This window comes from Pongo abelii, chromosome 13 (assembly GCF_028885655.2).
Source record: "Pongo abelii isolate AG06213 chromosome 13, NHGRI_mPonAbe1-v2.0_pri, whole genome shotgun sequence".
Taxonomy (NCBI): Eukaryota; Metazoa; Chordata; class Mammalia; order Primates; family Hominidae; genus Pongo; species Pongo abelii.
The window spans coordinates 20,249,955-20,255,954 of record NC_071998.2 but is presented as its reverse complement, the minus strand read 5'-3'; positions in this window follow the sequence as shown (position 1 = coordinate 20,255,954).

The following is a 6,000-nucleotide window of genomic DNA, read 5'->3' as shown; positions in this document are numbered from 1 at the left end:
ATAGAAGTGGAAATTCCGGGTATTGTCTCTGCTTCTCCTTGTGATTCTATAATGCTACAAATTACTCTTGATTTTGAATTAAGAACCAGAGACACAATAAAGTCTCTGGAATAATTTTCTCTGGGACCATGGCAAGTGTGGCAAGTTCTTAGAGCAACACTGGCTGCCATGATCCAGGGTTCTGTGCCTGTGGCTTTGGCAAAGTAAGTGGTGGCACCTAATATTCAGCAGAAATGGTGTCCTCACTGCCCCAGCTCTGTGGAGTATGACCAAGGAACAAAGGGTGATGTTCCAGTTGCCTACTCTCCAAGCCTAATTCTCTAGGCCTCCTGGTGATACTGAACTCCCTATTATCCTTTTAATAAAATACTTTTCTTTTTCTGTCAAAATTGGATTTTGGTGTTTGCAACTAAAAAATCTGACTCACATAGTCACATGATAAATAGCAGAGCTGAAACTATAATCTAGGACATTGAAATCCTAATTCTAGTGTTCTTTCCATGTAGACAGATCTCTACTTTCCAACAACCCACAATTTTTACATTACATATTGCTGCCCCTAAATCATTTTGTTCACCGAATTTATACTTGAATATGTAAGCTGATTAGTGAACATTTCAAGTGACTGTATTTCAAATGCAGTAGTATCTTTGTACATCTGTTTATGTAATAGTTTCTTTCTTTTTTGCATTTTTGGCCTCTATAGACTTAAGTGGAAATGAAAATACCCCGCACTTGAGCAAACGTGGGAGTTAGGGGCCCCAACACCTGCACAGTCACAAATCTGCATGTAACTTTGACTCCCCAAAAACTTAACTACTAATAGCCTACTGTTGCACAGAAACCTTACTGATAACATAAAAAATAGATTAATACATATTTTGTATCATTATCTATTATATACTGTATTCTTACAACACAGTAAGCTAGAGAAAATGTTAAGAAAATCACAGAGAGAAAAAGCATTGACAATACTACACTGTATTTATTTAGATTCTAAGTTTAGGTTGTCTGTTTACAAGATTAGTCATGTCTGAAATCAGCAACTACAGCTGCAGACCTCAATCGATAGTACATATCAAGAATTCAACTTTTTCCTTTAATGTCATGACTTTTCTCTGCTTCCTGGGAGCACTTCCAGCATCACTAGTGGCACTCTGTATAGATCCCATGGAGTTATTCAAAGTTTTGTGGTATGGCATTAAACACAAAAAATACTTGAGACAGAGAGGGATCGCTTTTACTTTGATTCGCAATTTACTGGAGAGAGGAACTGCTCATGCAGAGATGAGTGTCACATGGCATTTTAAGTGGATACCTATAACACTTGAGCTCCCTGCAGTGGCAACAAGAGGTGGCTATGGACTTACTGTATTACACTATTACAAAAGATAATTTTATGCAGTTATGATTTAATACTGCATCTTTCTCTTGACCTCAAATTATGCTATCTATGGTCTGTTTGTGTACATAAGTTTTGATAAATCTTAATTTTTTATAATAGATGTGTGCATTTTATGGCACTAATAGATTACAATCTACATATATTTTATGCATTCATGACATCCTTTTTCTTAAATTTTTTCAACATTTCTAGACTACATATGTGTCCTTTTTTCAAATTGTTGCAAATCTCCAATTTTTCAATGCATTTTTTGAAAAAAATCTGCACGTAAGTGGACCTGTGCACTTCAAATCTGTGTTGTTCAAGGGTCAACTCTACTATTGCTAATGTGACTGAGAAAAAGATGAAAAACTATTAGACATGCTTAAAATAGATCTTTTTAGCCTTATAATGACTGTTGGACTAAAACCAGCTGTGTTTTATTTCTGAAGGAAAGAAACAATTTAAGAACATATTTCATAACTCTGAAAATATTTCGTATGTTTAAAAGACAAAGTGCATAAATGATTTTGTAATGTTTTACATCTCAGTAACAAGTATATTCAACTTTTATATATGTGATATCTATGTTTTGTGTACTTATGCTAAAGTAGGCAACCGACACCACATATGCATATCTGTAATACTGAGTATACACAAGTAGCATGTAAGTAGCAACTGTTCACTGTCTCCTGGGTGATGTCCATAACACAGAGTAAGGAAAAGGTCTTGTGTTTTATCTCAAATTTATTTTGACAAATTTCAAAAAATACGTTATTAAAGGTTGTTCTTGTGTAGTGGAATTTGGAACTGCAGTATACACAATAGCCAGCAGATGTCAGAATGGAATCTCTTAAGACTCAAGTATGAAAACAATAAATAACAGGAGTTTCTGGAAGGACTGAGGCTTTCTTGCTCTTCTGTGCACAACACACTTCAGTCACACTGGTCTTTCTTCCTCAAATACATCTGCTTTCACACTTTTTCAAAGATGCCCCGCTCTATCTGGCCAATTCCTATTCACCCAAACCTTACTTTGTGTGTCTCCTCCTAAGGGAGTCCTCCCTAATGCCTCCCAGGCTCAAAATCGAACCCATTCTTTTCCCCTTGAAACTTGTTCCTTACTTCAGCAAATGGCACCGTCAACCCTGCACTTAAACCAGAAATCAGGGAGTCTTCTTTGATGCCTTTCTTTCCTCATTACACATATCTAAACAAATGCTGAGCTGCTCATATACCCCTCTGACCTCTCCTTCAAATGCAGTACCCATATTGCATCCAATATTGTTTTAAGTGGACAATTCTGAACTCCCCACCTTGATCAACACAATCTTTGCCTGACCCTCCCTTTACCTATTCCCCGTAGATAACCTGGACCTAACCCTTCAGGTTCCTTTAAATGTCATGTTTTTCAGGTAAGTTTTCTCTGAGCCTCCAGCAAGGTTTTCAGGTCTTTGAGACATTTACTCACATGGCATCTTATGGCAGATTATAGACCTCAAAAAGGCAGTCCCCCTGCCCATCCATATCCTCAACTCCTAGCACAGTGCCTGGCACATAGCAGGAACTCAGTAATGCTGATGAATGAATTTGTAATCTCAGGGCTTTGATCTATGATAGAATGAACATCTTTAAAGTAATAAAAGTGATTTGGTGACCATTTCACACTTAGCCAAATTTTGCTCTTTACTTTAGAAGGTGTCCTGTAGGACAAATCCGGCCAGCCATCTTTTCTGTAAATAAAGTTTTATTGGGACACAGCCACACCCACTCATTTACATACTGTCCCTGGCTGCTTTCATACTACCAACTGCAGTTGGCAGAGTTGAGAGATCGTAAGAGCCCACAAAGCCTAAAATATTTACCATTTGCCCCAACAGAAAGCTTGCCAACCCCTGCTTTAGTGGCTTGACGACTGAGCTACATGCAGAATTTATGACATGATCAAGCTATAAAAGCAAAATCGAGTACAAAGACTGGTGCCTGGATATTATAAGAGACATGCTTAGCTCAAACAAAGAGGGGGAAGAGAACAAGAAGTCCTGATTCCTGTACTTATTCTTCATTCCAAATGTAGGCCCAAATTTTCCAGCCTGTGAACTGCTGAACACGTTGTTAACTGTAATACTAACTTACTCCACAGAAGAACTATAAAGAGCAATGATAAAGCAGTTTTTTTTTTTTTTTAATGTTGCACTGACAGCAGGAAGAACACTACCTTAATTTAGGAGCAACATTCCTACTCAACTGGTAACCTGTTTGTGGAGAATAAACATTTTTCACTATCCCCATTTCTTTCAACGTACCCCTTTCAAGAGTTTACCAAACTCAAATTTGCTATGGTTCTTTCTTATTTCACGTTACATATTCAAACAAACTGTATATATCTCTCCAACTGTTTCTTAATGTACTATTTCACAACTGCTTATTCCAAGTATTGAACCCCTCTGTGGCGTTTATGGCCTGAAAGTTAAAAAGCTGGTCACAAAAACCGAACCATCACATTTTCTCTTACTCCAGCCTGAACATACACTAGAATCAAGGGTAACAATTACACTATTTTCCTCCAAGAAAAGCATGTAAGGATGGGGTACAAGGAATAAATAAACACTAAAAGTCCCCTGGATAAGCACAGACTGACTAGAAATAATGTTTTTAAATGAAAAAAAAAAAGGTCCCCTAGGCCTTGGCCAGCTGCTATTCATTGGCCGCTGAAACTTGCAGTCTCAACCTCTCCACCTGTAAAATGGCATTATTATTGATTGGTTAAGGCTATTTTTAGATAATGAACTTAAGTGTTTGGTAAGTTTGAAGTTTGTACACAATTAGAGGATGAGTATGCTATCTCAGAGCATCTGGAAATAGGAATGAGATCTATCTATGCCGTGAATGCCAGCACAAATCACTTCTAAATGCCTTATACCAAAGACTAGCCATTAATAACATTTACCAAATGTCAAGCAATTGTGCCAACTGCTCTACTTGCATTTTTTCACTTAATCCTTACGACACTTTGAAGTAGAGAGATGTTTCTATTATCCTAATTTTATAGTTAAAGAAAATGAGATTCAGAGCTCACTTGCTGAAAATCACCATCTCGTAAGTATTGGAGCCAACACTCAAAATCAAGTCTGCCTGTCTTTAGAGCCAGTATTCATATGACCACAGTGCCATACACTACACTTTCTTAATTTAAGAAATAAATACAAAACCACAGAATTAAAATACATGCTTTCCAGGTAAAGATGGTAGACGAAGCATGTATATCCACCTCCACTCCCTCCCACAAATCCCATTAAATGACAGTAAAGGTTTTTGTTCTAAGATATAAACCTAAAAGGATGGAAGAAAAGAGGAAACAGGAATAAAATGTTAGAAGCTGGAAAATAGGTAGATCAACAGTAAATTAGTAGACTGAAAAACTGAATTTTGAGCCAGCAGTAGGAAAAGAAAAAAACCCACAAGAACCCCCAAACAACAACAAAAACTCACAACCTAATTTATATCATGGAATCCCTAAAAGGCTCAGAAACTAGTGGCTTCAGGTGCCTCTAGCAATAAGGGGTAGAAGGGTAGACATTAAAATAAGAATTGGTGCAAGGTTTAAGTAATCAGATGCTCTCTGCAACTCTATGCAGCAAAACACCCTCCATTACACAGTACCCTCTCAAAATGATAAGTTTTTTTTTCTAGGCCAGGTGCAGTGGCTCACACCTGTAATCTCAGCACTTTGGGAAGCTGAGATGGGCGGATCACCTGAGGCCAGCAGTTCGAGACCAGCCTGGCCAACATGATGAAACACCATCTCTACTAAAACTACGAAAATTAGCCAGGCATGGTGGTGTGCGCCTCTAATCCCAGCTACTCAGGTGGCTAAGGCACAAGAATCGTTTGAGTCAGGGAGGCAGAGGTTGCAGTGAGCCAAGATCGTGCACTACACTCCAGCCTGGAGCAAAACGCTGTCTCCAAAAAATAAAAAGTTTATTTTCTGAAAAGGGTAAAATAGAAGGTCTCTAGATTATGGAATGCCAGGCAGTTTGGGCAGAGGTACTATACTCAAAACAGAGACACAGTGAGCAAATGCGTACTGGATATTGAAACACACACACACACACACACACACACAACACACACACACACACACACACACACACACACACACACACACACACACACACACACACACACACACACACACACACACACACACACACACACACACACACACACACACACACACACACACACACACACACACACACACACACACACACACACACACACCTCTCTGTCCTGAGCCTCACCACAGCCCTATTCCTTTGAATCCCAGAACGTTGGCAGGGCCTCATTCAGCACTTGGGAGATTGGAAGAGTCTTTGTTCTCTGAGGAATGACCAGCTCAATAGGGAATAACTAAAGATACAGACACAAAAAGTTTTCTCAACAAAAATGGCCCGATAGATGGCCCTTTGGCAAAGTTCAACATCAACAAGCTCCACTCCAGGACTTTAATCCATGTTAGTTCTCAATTTTTAAGTGTGAGCAGACAACCAAGGAAAGCATCTAACATGAAACAAAAAAAGAGAAAAGCAATTATAGATAAAATAGACTATAAA